The sequence below is a fragment of the Rhincodon typus genome, chromosome 11 (genome assembly GCF_021869965.1).
Source record: "Rhincodon typus isolate 14 chromosome 11, sRhiTyp1.1, whole genome shotgun sequence".
In the NCBI taxonomy this organism is placed as follows: Eukaryota; Metazoa; Chordata; class Chondrichthyes; order Orectolobiformes; family Rhincodontidae; genus Rhincodon; species Rhincodon typus.
This window is the reverse complement of record NC_063342.1, coordinates 5062370-5078194: the sequence shown is the minus strand read 5'-3', so window position 1 is coordinate 5078194 and position 15825 is coordinate 5062370. Positions and strand designations below refer to the sequence as shown.

The window sequence follows — 15825 nt, the reverse complement described above, 5'->3', positions numbered from 1 at the left end:
GAACGTTCTCCTGCAGGCAGCTCACTCACTGCGCAATCCCCCTGAACATTCTCCTGCAGGCAGCTCACTCACTGCGCAATCCCCCTGAACATTCTCCTGCAGGCAGCTCATGATCGTCCCACAATGAGCTATTTTTATTTTGCTGCTGTTGTCCCTTGGATGAACTCACCTTTTTCGATCCGGCACCTTCCTTATTTGAAAGGGAGCTGCACGTGTCGAACACACTGTGTTGCTTTGTGGCTGTGCAATGCATTCCCTGCTCTGGCATCTCGTTGTGGCATACCTGTGGGAACATTGGGCAGGTGGTATGTGAAGGGAAAGGAAACTGTCACTGATCGTATTGAAGTCGGCCCACGCCATTCCTGACCTCAGAGATTTTAAGTGGTGTCAGCACATGTGATTTACAGCAGCTTCTGTTCCAAACTCACACATTAATGAGTCCAGTGGCAAACGAGAGGCAAGAGAATTGATGAGGCTGGGTTTGTCCTGTGTTATCCAAATCCCCGTGCTAGGTCCTCACTTTTCTTCCAAGCAGATCATTGAGATATTTGCTTCAATTGTCAATTGCCTCATTGAGACTGGCAAAAGAGGAAAAGAAAAGAAACTGGTATGTGTATGTGTGTGTGTGTGTATGCATGAGTAGTGTGTATGTGTGTGTGTGTATGTATTGGAGCTCTTTAAAAAAATAAGCCAAAAGAACTGTGAATGACATTAATCAGGAACAAAAACAAAGTTGCTGGAAAAGCTCTGCAGGTCTGGCAGCATCTGTGAAGGAAAAATCAGAGTTAACGTTTCGGGTCCGTTTATTTTTCCCCCCAATGGTTTGGTTTAAATTCACCGGACCTGAAACATTAACTCTGTTTTTCCCTTCACAGATGCTGCCAGACCTGTTGAGCTTTTCCAGCAATTTCTGTTTTTGTTCTGGCTCTTTGATAGCTCAGAAATGTCAAACCTGCATCTTGCCCTCCAGCAATTAATTTTATTCTCATATATATTTAAAATAATTCATTCCCTTGCAATCCCTGCCCTTTTTTTTTCATAATTTCCCTCACTTTGCCCCAGAAGCCAGACAACACCAGGTTATAGACCAACAGGGTTTAGTTGAAATCACAAGCTTTCGAAGCGCAGCCCCTTTGCCAGGTGAAGTCCTGAAGCTCCAAAAGCTTGTGATTTCAAATAAACCTGTTAGACTATAACCTGGTGTCATCTGACTTCTGACCATTAATTCTATAAATTTCTCTTCAAGTTTCACTCCTGTCACACTCTGAACCTTTCTCTTTCTCTTCCCTCTCTCTCTGGCTGTCCAGTAACTTTCTCCCTATTTTACAAGCTGTTATTGCTCTGTCTGTAGATATACATGTTCCAAGAGGCTGTTCCTCTCGTAACCTACAGCCTATCAGAGCCCTCTCTTTGCACAGTTGGCCTCTGGTACTCCAAGTGTGCCCCTGGTTAACAACAATCACAATAAATGTGCCTCCTCCTCCTTGTCGGACTTACCTATCTCCATCAAATCTACCTCGAATCTACCTTTCCATTACTTTGGGGTATTTTCTCAATCCCTCATTTCCTGTGGTTGCCATGTTTACAAAGAATGTGATTTGCAGATTGTGAGAACCCACAGCTATCTCTTTAATTTCACTCTGTTTGCTTTTCACACACTCTCTCTCTCTTTCTATGCCTCTCACTCTCTCTCTCTGCCTCTCACACGCTCTTTGTCTCTATCTCTCACACTCACATTCTCTTTGCCTCTCACACTGTCTCTCTCGGCCTCTCATGTTCATTCTCTCTGCTTCTCACACTCTCTCTCTCTCTCTGCCTCACACTCGCTCTCTCTCTCTCTCCTCATGTCTGTCCTCTCTACCTCTCATACATGCTCTCTCTCTGCCTCACTCTCTCTCTCTCTGCATCTCACATTTATTCTCTCTACCTCTCACACTTTCTGCCTCTCACAAGCACTCTCTTTGCCTCTCACACTTTCTCTCTGCCTCTCACACTTGCTTTCTCTGCTCTCTGTCAGTAACAGGATCTTAGGTTTGTTCAGTACATCCTCATGGTGTGACCCTTTGATCTTTTACTTATAAATTCTGTGTCTGATACTACCTCTCTCACTAACACCTGAAGAAGGAGCAAGGCTCTAAAAGCCTGTGTTTTCAAATAAACCTGTTGGACAATAACCTGATGTCGTGTGATTTCTGAGCTTGTCCACCCCAGTCCAACACTGGCACCTCCTCATCAATTCTTCTGCCTTCCTCCCTCCACCTTTCACTTCCTAATTCTCCTTTAGCTCCTTGTTCTCAGTTTCTGAGCACAACTCTATTTTTTTTCCACGCCCCCCGCTCCTTTTCTCTCTCTATTTTTTTCATCTGATCTCTGTTTCTCCTTGTGTCCTCCTATCTGTCTCTCAAACTGCTCTAGTCTTTATTTTACATTGCTCTCTCTTTCTCCCTCCCCAACCTCGATAGATTTACTATTCCTGAATAACGAGTTTTGTAGTGGCTGATTTAATTTGCTTCTTTCACTTGTATGGATGTGTAAATTTGTAATTCAAATTGAGCAGGAAATGAACTTTTGTGGGTGTGGAGTTGGCCAGTTTTGATATGTAAACTGTGATGATGATTTAATTATTTGCCATTAATCCAGTTTATTAGTCAATAGAATGGAGCCATTTATTTTTTCCCCCAATGGTTTGGTTTAATTTAAATTACATTATTTCCATTCTGCCATCAACACATGTAGTTTGCAATTATAAAATGCCCTAAGGTGAAAGCAAGTGTAGTGGAGGTGAAGACAGACTTGCATTCTGATAGCACCCTCTGCGAAGTTGCAAGGCACTTTACAGCCAAGGAAGCATTTGGCACACTGCAGCCACTGTTGTCATGCAGGAAAAGTGGCAGCGAGTTTGTGCACAACAAGATCCCACAAAGCAGCGATACAATAAGTGTGTGGATCACCTGTTTTAGGGGGGTCTGTGAGGGATGCGTTGGTTACGAGATTGGGGAAGGCCCTGCCCCATTCTGTGCACTGGTGCTTCGGAGCCCTGAGCATCACATAGGCATCTGAGGAGTGTCGGGCTGTGGAAGAACCATTGCCGCAGTCGGCAAATGCCGGATAACTGTGATATGTTATGTATCACAAGACATAGACTGCCCCCACTTCATCCTGGCCAGAAAACATTTGATCGCCTTTCCTTAAAGCTTTCTTTTTCTATATTTCTTAGCAGTGATCAATCACTGTGTGACCAATCTGTCGAATAGCAAGCACACCAATCAATCAGCCTTCAGCAGAGGCTGGCAACTACACTCGGAGAGTAAATATAAACTTTCCTATTGATTTGATTACATGAATTATTCACATTCCTAATAACAAGTCAGTCTGATTCTGTTTAGATCTGAAGTACCAAGGCTGTTTCATATTTTACATTGTAAAGCCGATCAATACAGTGATGAGGACATGGGAGACCATCTCTGTGTTGTGCTGTGCGTTTCTCATTCTTCCAATCACTCCTTCTCCTTCCTGTTCTTCTTTCTCATTCCCTTTATCCATGAGGTGGGGCAGTCCCTCTCTTCCACCTCACACAAGTGAATGTGGAGGGTGTAACAGCTGGTCTCAATGCTCAGTGCTGCCACCATTCCCAACCCTAGGAGCAAATTACTGCAGATGCTGGAATCTGTACTGAAAACAACAAATGCTGGAGATCACAGCGGGTCAGACAGAATGCATGGAGAGAAGAGAGAGAGAACAACCCAAGTCTAGATTACTCTTCATCAGAGCGGTGATGAAGAGTCATCTGGACTCAAAACATTAGCTTGCTTTCTGTCCAAGGATGCCGTCTGACCCCTTGTCATCTCCAGCGTTTTTCTATTCCCAATCCTGTCCTGACCCAGTGCCGAACCCATTTTCATCCACTCCACCACCATTCCCAGCTTCAGCCCCTGGATAATTCCTTCATGCCACCTATGGTAGTTGATCCTCGGGTAGTGAGCAGACTGGCAGCTCCCTATGGTGTACTTCAGTAGAGGTTTCTGTTCACTGAGTGGAAATCATGTCAGAACAGGTGGTTCACTGTAATCTCCGTTCGAATGATTTTGTGACTCAATGGGACCAAGGGCAGAATAAGCATCACAGCCCTAGGTCTTCAGTAAAACCCACTTCTTTAGTTCAAAACAAGAACACACAAGACGCTGTGTGTGAATTTATCAGACGTTTCAGCTCTTGCCTCAAGGCAAACTGAGGCAACATCCTCAATGACATTGTGTCTTGAGCATTCTCTCTGTAGAATCAACCCTTTTGTGAGGACTTTGGGATGGCATTTGTTTTGCTCTCTTCCCCTGAAAGAGCTGGTTTACTAATGCTGGCCTTCCCCTTCACAGAATTGTTACAGAAGGAGGCCCTTCAGCCCAGTGAACCTGCACCGGTTCTATCATCTGCTGCCAATCTCCTGCCTTTTCCCATCTGCCAGCACACTATTTCAATCCAAATAACCATCCAATGTCCCTCTTGAATGTCTCATTCGAACCTGCCTTCACCATATTTCAAGGCAGTGCATTTCAGACACTAACTACTCTAGGGGGGACCTGATTGAGGTCTACAAAATCATGAGACGTATAGACAGGGTGGATAGCGTGAAGCTTTTTCCCAGAGTGGGGGACTCAATTACTAGGGGTCACGATTTCAAGGTGAGAGGGGAAAAGTTTAGGGGAGATATGCGTGGAAAGTTCTTTACGCAGAGTGTGGTGGATGCCTGGAACACATTGATAGCAGAGGTGGTACAGGCGGGCATAATAGCGTCATTTAAGATGTATCTAGGCAGATACATGAATGGGCAGGGAGCAGAGGGATACAGATCGTTGGAAAGTAGGCGCCAGGTTTAGATAGAGGATCTGGATCAGCACGGGCTTGGAGGGCCGAAGGGTCTGTTCCTGTGCTGTAATTTTCTTTGTTCTTTGTACTCATAGAATCATAGTCATAGAGTAATACAGCATGGAAACAGACCCTTCAGTCCAACCAGTCCACACCGATCATGTCCCCAAACTAAACCGGTTCCACCTGCTTTGCAGCATGCTGTCTAACTACTGTGCTTTTCCAGCTCCACAATTATAGTCTCACCTGCCTGGGCTTAAGGTTTATTCTTATGTTACCTTTGCTTCACTTGCACATCACTTTAAATCTATGCCCTCTCAATATTATGAGTGGGAACAGCTTTTCCCTCTCTGCTCTGTCTAGCCCGCTCATGACTTTGAAAACCCTCGTCAAGTCTCCTCTCAGGTTCCTACTCTCTGGAGAGAACAGCCCCAACCTCTTCAATCTATCCTCCTGCCTGAAAATAAAATTAAGAACTGCAGGTACTGAAGATCTGAAACAAAGAACAGAAATTGTTGGAAAAACTCAGCAAGTCTGGCAGTATCTGTGGAAAGAAAACAGAGTTAGTGTTTCAAGTCTCGTGACCCTTCAGCAAATCTTCACTGGACTCAAGCTGTTAACTCTGTTTTCTGTCCAAAGATGCTGCCAGACATGTTGAGTTTCTCCAGCAATTTCTGTTATCCTTCTGCCCTCTCTGATCCTAAACAAGAAGAATAAGCTGTATTTCATGGTGTTATTGAAAAACATGTCAAAGCACTCCACACAAGAACATTATTTGACAAAGTTTGGCATGAGCCTCATAAGAACATGTGGCAAAAGATCCAGTTCAGGAGCTGGTTTTAAAGACTGACTGCAGAGAAGAGTGAGAGGGAGGCACAGAGTTGGAGAGGTTTAGGCGGGGAGGGGGAAGTTTAGGGCCCAGTGAGCCACCCAGTGCTGGAGCTATAGGAATTGAGATGTCCAAGAGGTCAGAATTGAAAGAGAGCAAGAGATCTCTTGGAGAGTTCGGGGGCCAGACGCTATGCAGATAGCCTTGGAGGGATTTGAACTCGGGGGGTGAGGTACTATCGAGGTGTTCTAAACTGGGGAACAATGTCAGAGGAAAGATGGGTGAAAGGGACATGGAGGATTAGTCACTGTTGCAACGCGGGAGATGTAGCAGTCAATTTGCACAAAGCAAGCTCCCAGAAACAGCAATGTGGTAATGACCATTGTGGCCTGTACTGTTGAAACTATATCCCTATCAATAAGCAGAATGCAGTCATTTGAAGAATGGACAGTGATTGATCTAAACTTAATCCTGCATCTAATTCCCTTCAATCTAAGATACATGACAGCCGTAGATCAATGGGTAAAGCCCTCACCCCTGGGTCAAAAGGTTGGGAGTTAAAGTCCCATTCAAGAGACTGAGCAGAAAAGTCCAGGTGGGTGCTGCAGGGATGTCATCTCTCTGATAAGGCCTCATCGGCCTGATCTAGTGGGTGCAAAAAATCCTGCGGCTTTTATTTCAGTAAAGAGCAGGGGCCTGGGGGAGGGGAATGGGAGAGTTTTCACTGCGTCTCAGTACTAATATTTATCCCTCAGCCAACATTGTTATTAAACATATTAGGTGGCCATTATCCTGTTGTTTGTGCTCAATTGCTGTCTGTAAACTGGCTGACACATCTACAGCAACAAACGCCCGTCAAAATATTTCATTTTCTGCAAAGCTTTGGGATGAGCAAGGAATAATTTGTCTTTGTTTTTAGGTATAATAAGGGATTTTTAATATTATGCAGTCAAGATCCAGTCGCTAATGATTTTAGTCTTTACCTGATGTTACTTAAAATAAAAACACATGATTTGGTAATCTGTCACATCAGTGTTTATGGGATCTGGCTGTGCACTCATTGCTTGTTGTGTTTCTAACATTACGACAGAGATTATGCTCTTAAAGCATTAAATTTACTGGGAAATACTTTGGGGCTTCTTGGAGTTGCTTCAACGTGTGTGTCATTACCAGTGCTTTGCATCCATGAGGTTATGTTTCTTCAGTCCTTAGTGTTACAGCTGGCTTTCATAATCTGAGCTGTAGCTGTCGTAATGAGCACTGTGTCACTGTGCAATTGATTAGCTGAAGAGGATCTTATTCCTAATGGAAGCTGATCACTCACAGATACTTTGGCAAGGATCAATCAGTCCTCCAGTGGCCATTTATTGGAAAGGGCAAATATCCAGTGAACTCCAGGAGGAATGGGGAGTCACTTGGAGCTGCCATTCTCCATTGTGACTCAAAGCAGGAGGAAGAGATTTGTTGACCCACACTGTGCACATATAGGACAGTATTAACGTGGCTCAGTGTGCCACAATCCCACGTTTCTCTGTGTCACAAGGAGCTGCCTTCAAGTCCCACTCCGGTAACATGTGAATCCCTAACCTTGGGGCTACTATCTCTCTGACTAAATCTTAGAAAGGGGATTCGGAAAAGCAATTGAAGAGAAAAGATTTCCAAGGCAAGGGCTGAGGTGTGAGATTAGTTGTCTTGCACTTGCCTGAATACAATGGGCCAAATGGCCTCCTTCTGTTCTCTTGCCATTCTGCAATCTGTTAACTGAAAGCATGTCGGACTTCTCAGGTGTGTATAAAAGGTTTCAGGGCTGCTATTTCAATGAAATGCAATGAAAGCTCTCCCCAGTGTCCAGGGGCCACAATGCATCCTTCAAACAACATCATGGAAAGAGATTTATTTTCCAGTGCTCCAGAGATCACATTGTGTCTGTTGATGTTAACTGGTATATTGCTGACCTTTCTAAGATGCAATCTCTTCCCAAGCCTCGGATTGATAGAGAGCCGTCAGCACATTTCAGTATGTCTCTACTTCCCTTATTTCTCCTCCCCATCCCCCAAAACAGCCCACCCTTGCACCTCCCTGCAGTCAGAAAGACGAAGGGGCATGCAGAATGCAAGGATACAAAGAAAACAAACGCTGAACTAAAACTTCCCATTCCATAAACATTTCTTTCAAAAAGCCTGAAGCCAGTCTGTTTGGCAGGACTGAAATACACATTGCATATTCCAAACCAATCAGCTGCACCGTAACAGAGCTGTGAATACTTGGCGACTTTGTAATTTGGAGCATGAGGTTTGTGCAGACAATGTCATTGTGGGATAAAACCACGTAGACTGGGCTGAGGAGAGATCTCTTCACCTCAGAGAGTGGTGGACATTTGGAATTCTCCAGTCCAAAGAGCTATGGCTGGCCAATTATTAAGTACATTCAAGGCAGAGATCGATAGATTTTTGATCTCTCTGTGAATCAGGCAATAGCGGGATGAGGAAGGTTTGTAGAGTTGGAAGATCAGTCATGATGATATTGACGTTGGAGCATGTTCATAGGGCCAAATGGGCCTATTTCACATCTTCTGATGTTCTAATAACACAGTGTGGAGCTGGAGGAACACAGCAGGCTGGGCAGCATCTCAGGAGCAGGTTTCGGGTCAGGACCCTTCTTCAGAAATGGGGCATTTCTAAAGAAGGGTCCCTACCCAAAACGTCAGCTTTCCTGTTCCTCTGATGCTGCCTGGCCTGCTGTGTTCCTCCAGCTCCACACTGTGTTATCTCTGACTCCAGCATCTGCAGTTCTTACTATTTCTGATGTTCTAACGTTTGGCTGGAATTTGGACAAACAGACTTTAACCAGACACGTATTCCCCTCCCAGTCAGCAGGGACTGTTCCCTCTGGGATACCCTGGTCCAATCCCAATACCCCTCCCACACTCCCACAGCACTTTCCCATGTAACACCTACCTGTTTATCCCATGTAACACCTACCTGTTTACTTGCTCCCTCCTCACAAAACAAGGCCCCAGTCACACCTTCCATTGCACTTCACTCAATCTAGTCCAGTGTATGGGCTGCTCATAATGTGGTCTGCTCTACACTGGGGAAACGAAGTGGAGACTGGGTGACTGCTTTTGTGGAACATCTACATTCTGTCTGAAAAAATGACCCAGAGTTTCTAGTTGCCTGCCACTTCAACACACCACCATGTTGCTTGCCTAACGTCTGTGTCGCAGGCTTGCTGCGGTGTTCCAGTGAAGTTCCGCGCAAGCTGGAAGGACGGCATCTCATTTTCTGCTCAGGGACCCTGCGGCCCTCCGGACTCAATACTGAGTTCAACAATTTGAGGGTCTGAGCAGATTCTCCCATATCCCTTGCCCACCATACACCCCAGGCCCTTTCATCACCATGGGATGCTTTCATTTTCACCTGCTTACATTATCAGCTTTCCTTTCACCCTGGCAGACTATCAACCATCCCTTCATCTCCCTAACTTCCTTCTTTTCTCAGGGCTCCATGTCCACCCATCTGCTCACTCCTTTTCCCTCACGTCCTCCACCCCAAACACCTACCCCCCATGTCTTCAGCGTATATACCACCTTCTCACAGCTACGATCAGCTCCAAAGTAGGATCACCAAACTCCAGACGTTAACTCTGTTTCTCTCTCCACAGATGCTGCCAGACCTGCTGAGCTTTTCCAGCAATTTCTGCTTTTATGTCAGTAGCCACAGTACTTGGTTTTATTTTGGGTTTTAATAGGTGTCTTAAAAAGCGAGAAAAAAAGAAGTTGCAAGAGAGCCGGAGAGGTTCATTGAAGAAATCCCAGGAGTTAGGGTGAAGGTAGCTGAAGGCACAATAGCCGGTGATGTAGTGACAGAATCCAGGTGTTCTGCAGGGAATTGTGGAAGCACAGAAATCACAGGGAGTTACATGACTGGAAGAGGTTGTGAGAAAAGGAGAGGTGCACTGAAAAGTTACACAATTCACTCATGATTGGGTGCTCGGTGAATCAGTAATTGCAGAACTGCAGATTACCCGTGATCCTTCATCTGCTTCCTTACAAAGTATGTGACGGACTGTCAGAATAAAATAAACTACCCATTGCAAGAGTGTGTTATGAGTATTGCAATAATCCGATTTTATGACGATTAAGGTGATTAGTGTATGAATAGGCTGGGACTATTTTCCCTGGAGTGTCGGAGGCTGAGGGATGACCTATAGAGGTTTATAAAATCATGAGGGGCATGGATAGGGTGAATAGCCGAGGTCTTTTCCCTAGGGTAGGGAAGTCCAAAACTAGAGGGCATAGGTTTAAGGTGAGAGGGGAAAGATATAAAAGGGATTTAAGGGGCAACTTTTTCATGCAGGGGGTAGTGCATGTAGGAATGAGCTGCCAGAGGAAGTGGTGGGGGCTGGTACAATTACAACATTTAAAAAGCATCTGGATGGATTTATGAATAGGAAGGGTTTAGAGGGATGTGGGCCGAATGCTGGCAAATGGGACTCGATTTATTTAGAATATCTGGTCGGCATGGACAAGTTGGACGGAGGGTCTGTTTCCATGCTGCACATCTCTATGACTCCATAATTGTATGAAGTGAAATAATTCACAGTGACACACTTTTTTATTCACCTGTGGGACATGGGCATCTCTGGTTGGGCCAGCATTTATTTTTTATCTCTCGTTACCCCTTCAGAAATGATGGTGACTTGCCTGTTGAACTGCTGAACCCCTTGTACTCTAGGTTGACTCACAATGCCGTTAGGAGGGAGTTTTAGGATTTTGACCCAGTGACAGTGAAGGAACCGCGATATATTTCCAAGTCATGGTGGTGAGTGGCTTGGAGGGGAACTTGCAGATGGTGGTGTTCCCACGTATCTGCTGGCTTTGTCCTTCTAGACGGAAGTTGTTGTGAGCCATGTGTACCGTCAAAATGCTACACTGCAGAAATTCACCAAAGCTCCTGTCATAACACCTTCCAAACCAAGGATCTCTACCCCAGTATGTCAAGGGCAGCAGATATATGGGAACACCACCCCCAACAAGTTCCCTCCCAAGCCTCTCACCATCCTCACTCGGAAATATATCGCCGATCCTTCACTGTCATTGGGTCAAAATCCTGGAATTCCCTCCCTAAGGGACATTGTGGGTCAACCCACAGCAGGAGGACTGCAGCAGTTCAAGAAGGCAGCTCACCACCACCTTCTCAAGGGGCAACAAGGAACAGGCAGTAATTCCTAAGAAAGCCAGTAATGTTGACATCCCATGAATGAATAACAATAAGTAATTGATCTGTGGCCACCGTTTACAGAGAAGTTCTTTCTGAGCCCCCAGTTTGAACACTTCCCAAGCACGACAAACAGTAGATTTTCTGGACCTTTTCATATTAGTGTTGGTAGGAGCTTGTTCTACATTGCGACAATGATTGCATTGGCTGTCAAGCACTTTGGGACATCTGAAAGGTGCTACTTAAAGCTAAGAGTCATTTAATTCTTTTTAATGGCACCTGCTTGTAACAGGTGGCTAGGCATGAGAACCTGCTGGTCTAACCGAGCAAACCTGATGGTTTTAGTATTCCCAGTCTCATGGAGACTATTGAGAGTAGGTGTTGGTCTACTTTGTTCGGACAGGTGGATTACAGCAGCCTGGAAGTCATACAGTGCCTATCAGAGCATCGCAGAAAAGCAGTTCTTTGTTGGCTTGGATAGCTGCTTTTTCATGCAGAATAATGCCCTACAGCTTAGCTTCAGTTCCTGCATTGGCTGAGGTTATCACGAAGGCCTTACCCTCTCCCAAGGTGTGGTTACCCTCAGGTTAAACTCGCCACCAGCCGCTTCTCTCTGATGAGCGAGCAGTCCTCTGGGACAATGACAACAACTGCCACGAACAATAACCCGGCTTCCAAACCTGCGGTGCTTGTCAGCTCGATCGTCACCTCCTTTTGAAATCTTGTCAGAGGCACACTGAAGAAGGAATCAAACGGACATTAAATATGGAGGGGTTGCAAGGGAAGTGATTGACAAACTGCTAACCACAGCATTTTCCAAGTAATTGCATGGAACCAGTGTTTATTTAGCAGGGCATGGGTTAAACCAGTAACTGGTGTCGTTAAATAGTGAGAGATGAAATTGCTGTAGCATCTTACTGTAAATACTTTATTACCTCAGTTAAGTTTAGCACCTGCCATTGTGCCTTTCTTTATGAATTCATAAATGTCTTCAGGATATCGCCTACATTGGATAAAAAATAGAAAGTGGTTTTAATTATCCTTTTGCAGGTCTAATCCATGCAAGTTTACAGCGAGTAAGATAGCATCAACACTGTATATGGTGTACAATCTTTACTTAATTCACCAGCCTTGACAATTTATGTTTTTCATTTGCTGTTAACAGCCCCTTCAGGAGGGTGACACTTTCTTCGGAATGTGCCTGGAATATTACTCCAGCCTTCGAGAGGGAAAAAAAGATGTCACATAAAATAAAAGCGTTTTACATCGAATGCCATCCGTGATTTATCGCTATAATTAGATTGTTCGAGGAGTGGGACAGCCAGGTGGCAGGAGTTTTATTTCTCCTTTTCTAATTCCTCCTTTTCAAAGCCCCCCGCTGCTGCCCCCAACTCACCGAAGCAGTCACCAATCCGAGTTGCAGTTCCGTTGGTGGTGCACGGCCCTCTCCTCAACTGGTGGCTATTCAACTATAGTGTCAGCACGTTTGTACCAAAGCAATGCCTGTCTTCTCCTGCATGACCCGCATTGGAGAAATGGAAGGGGTCAAGCAAGGGGGTGAAATTGGAGGGTGGAAATGCGTTCGCAACATATAAAATACACTTTGATTACCTTAAATTTGGCTTTGGGGTGAAATGTTTATCTCAGGTGCTAGTCAATCTGTTGGGTAAGGCGTTACAGACACCTCAGAGTGAACAGCAGGGCTTGTGGAATCTTACTGTGCTGAAAACTTTCCAGCACTTAAAATAAGTAGGGTGACATAATGACTCAATAGTTAGTATTCTGCCTCACAGCACCGGGGACCCGAGTTCGAGTCCAGCCTTGGGCAACTGACTGTGTGGAGTTTGCACATTCTCCCTGTGTCTGAGTGGGTTTCCTCCACGTGCTCCGGTTTCCTCCCACAGTCCAAAGATGTGCAGGGTAGGTGGATAGGCCATGCTAAATTGTCCACAGTGTCCAGGGATGTGTAGGTTAGGTGAATTAGCCATGGGAAATGCAAGGTTAAGGGATAGGGTGGGTCTGGGTGGGATGCTCTTCAGAGGGTCAGTGTGGATTCGATGGGCCACATGGCCTGCTTGCACACTGTAGGGATTCTATGTATAAAGGGAAGCAATAAGACACTACATACAGGCAATCTGTGTTTATTATAGAACCTTCTATGCAGTGAAACATGCCAAGCTGTTGCATAGGAAGGCATCAAACAGGTTTGACGGTGAGCTACATGAGGAGATATTTGTTCATATAACCGTATGTTTGATTAAACAGTTATGATTTAAACCATCTCAAAGGAGGTGGGAGGCAGAAAGGTTGAAGAGGGAATTCCAGAATTGAGGGCCAAGCCAGCTAAAGAACATGGCTACCATAAGCAACATAGAAAATAGGAGCAGGAGGAGGCCATTCGGCCCTTCAAGCCTGCTCCACTATTCAGTATCCAACTCAGTCCCATGTTCCCGCATTCTCCTCATACTCTTTGATCCCTTTAGCCCTACGAACTGTAGCGATCTCACAAGGCATCATGGCGAAGTGATTAAAATTGGGGACGTTCAAGAGGTTACAATTGGAGGAGTTCAGAAATCTATGATTGATCTGAAGCTGGAGGAGACTGCAGACATAGTGGTGCTGAGGGGAGAAATGGGGCCATGGAGAGATTTGAACATAGAGAGGAAAATTTTAAAATCCGCTTCTCATGGAGATTGAGAATGACCTTAAGGACTTACAAGCCACAGTCCTTCCCCTTAAACTTAGTTTGCTGGCCCAAGTGATTTCCATTATCAGTACACAAAGCTGTTAGTCTCTCAAGCCTGTTTATACTGAGCCTTCACCAAACTATCTGTTGTATTTGTTCTGCCTTATTTCCTAACTCCCACAGTCTATTAAAGTTACTCAAGAGACTATCAGAGAATGGTTCAACGATCAATCAGTAATTCATTACTTGCTTTGCAAATGTTTATCAGTCAAGAGGAAGAGGTAAACATTTGTCTTGTCAAAGGTGATAACAGTTGGCCTTTACAGAGTATTTGGCATTTGTTCCCAGAGGACTGAACTGGGTTCTTTTACAACAAACCCAATTGACTCATCTTCTCTGGGTTATAGCCCCACTATTAGAGGCAGCAAGGTCAGGAACCTTAAAGGAGCAGGGAACAGCATTTACAAGTTCAACAAGCAGGCCCCAATAAGAATAGCGCAGGGTGCAGGTTGGCCCATATTGAGCATATTATCACTCAGGCCCCTGTTCCTGTGCTGCATACACCACACACTGTAGAGAATTGGTTTAACTCAGTTGGCTGGATGGCTGGTTTATGAGATGCAGTGATATCAACAATATGAGTTCAATTACTGCACGAGCTCAGGTTACCATGGAGGGCTCTCCTTCTTAGCCTCTTCACCTTGCCTCAGACACAGTAACCTTCAGGTTAAGCTGCCAATTCCTCAAATGAGCGAGCAGCCCCGCAATCAGGCTAGTTTTACAATTTGTCATCGAGCTGTACAGGCTTCCTCTCAAAAGGTTTTCAGTCTTGCACCACCTAACATTATTATTTCAGTTTGTAGCATCTTGTTTTAGTTGTATTTTTAGATGTCTGCGAATACCAGCTCAGGATGAAGCTGCTGCCACCAGGTGTAGGGTTTTAAACAAGAGTCATGTTAGACTCAAAACGCTAACTCTGTTTCTCTCTCCATCAGACAGCCACACCTGCTGAGTTTCTCCAGTACTTTTTGTGTTTGTTTCAGATTTCCAGTATTTTGCTTTTGGTGAGGAGCTATAGGTCCAACTTGGACTAATGTAGCAGAGGAAATAACTCCCTGGTCTAACTAGAATAGATGTGGAGGTGCCGATGTTGGACTGGGATGGACAAACATAGAAGTAACACGCCACCAGGTTGTAGTCCAACAGGTTTATTCAAAATCACAAGCTTTCGGAGCACGGCCTCTTCATCAGGTGAACTCTCTAAGTAGGATTTAAACCTACTTAGAGAGAGTTGAGCTGACGAAGGGGCTGCACTCTGAAAGCTTGTGATTTCAAATAAACCTGTTGGACTATAACCTGGTGTGGTGTTTCTTCTAACTAGAAGAGCCCCATGTAGCTCAGATAAGTTTCATTGTGGTTTATTGGATGTTAGCAGCTAGTCACAGATCACAATGATCAGATAGCTACTGTTACAGAGACTTTGAGGAGGATCTGGTTGTATGATTTCAACTGCCTCAAGAATCTAACTCTGGTCTCAAATCTATGTGGTGTCATCACAGTGAGTGGTGATAATGCAACCCCTCTTTATTAATTCTTTCAGACCCATATGCAACATGAGCAGATCAGCACAGAAATAGCCTTCTTTCTATGTTACTGTCAAACTTGATCTCATCATAAACTTTCCACTGCATACCTGAGGCATCACTAGAGATGTCCTATTCCAGCCATGTCACATTGGCTGACACTGCCTCTATCACAGCTTATGGGCTGCTCAAGCCCTCATCAATTCTCTTATTATTTCTAGCCTTGACTATTATTGCTGGCTGACACTTTACATTCCAGCATCCAGGACATGCATTCATCCAGAACTCAGCTACTTGTGTCTAAACTCGCCCCAGGTCTTGATCAGCCTGTGTTCACTGCATCGGCTGCTGCTCAATAAATGCTTTGATTTTCAAATTTTCCACCTTGTTTTCAAATTTTCCACCTTGTCTTCAAATGGTCAAATGGACTCACTCTTCAGAGGGCCAGTACTGAGGGAGTGCGGCACTGTCAGAGGGTCAGTACTGAGGGAGTGCTGCACTGTCCGAGGGTCAGTACTGAGGGAGTGCCGCACTGTCAGAGGGTCAGTACTGAGGGCGTGCCGCACTGTCAGAGGGTCAGTACTGAGGGAGTGCCACACTGTGAGAGGGTCAGTACTGAGGGAGTGCCGCACTGTCAGAGGATCAGTA

General features: G+C 45.0%; 1 long non-coding RNA gene across 1 annotated transcript in view; it reads left to right on the top strand.

The window, feature by feature from the left end:
- The window catches only part of LOC125484366, a 21889-nt gene extending 9710 nt beyond the window's left edge, over positions 1-12179 (top strand). Inside the window, exon 2 of the long non-coding RNA XR_007263183.1 lies at positions 12074-12179. This is a non-coding gene — a long non-coding RNA (uncharacterized LOC125484366). The remainder of the gene's footprint in view (positions 1-12073) is intronic.
- The last annotated feature ends 3646 nt before the right edge of the window (positions 12180-15825 follow it).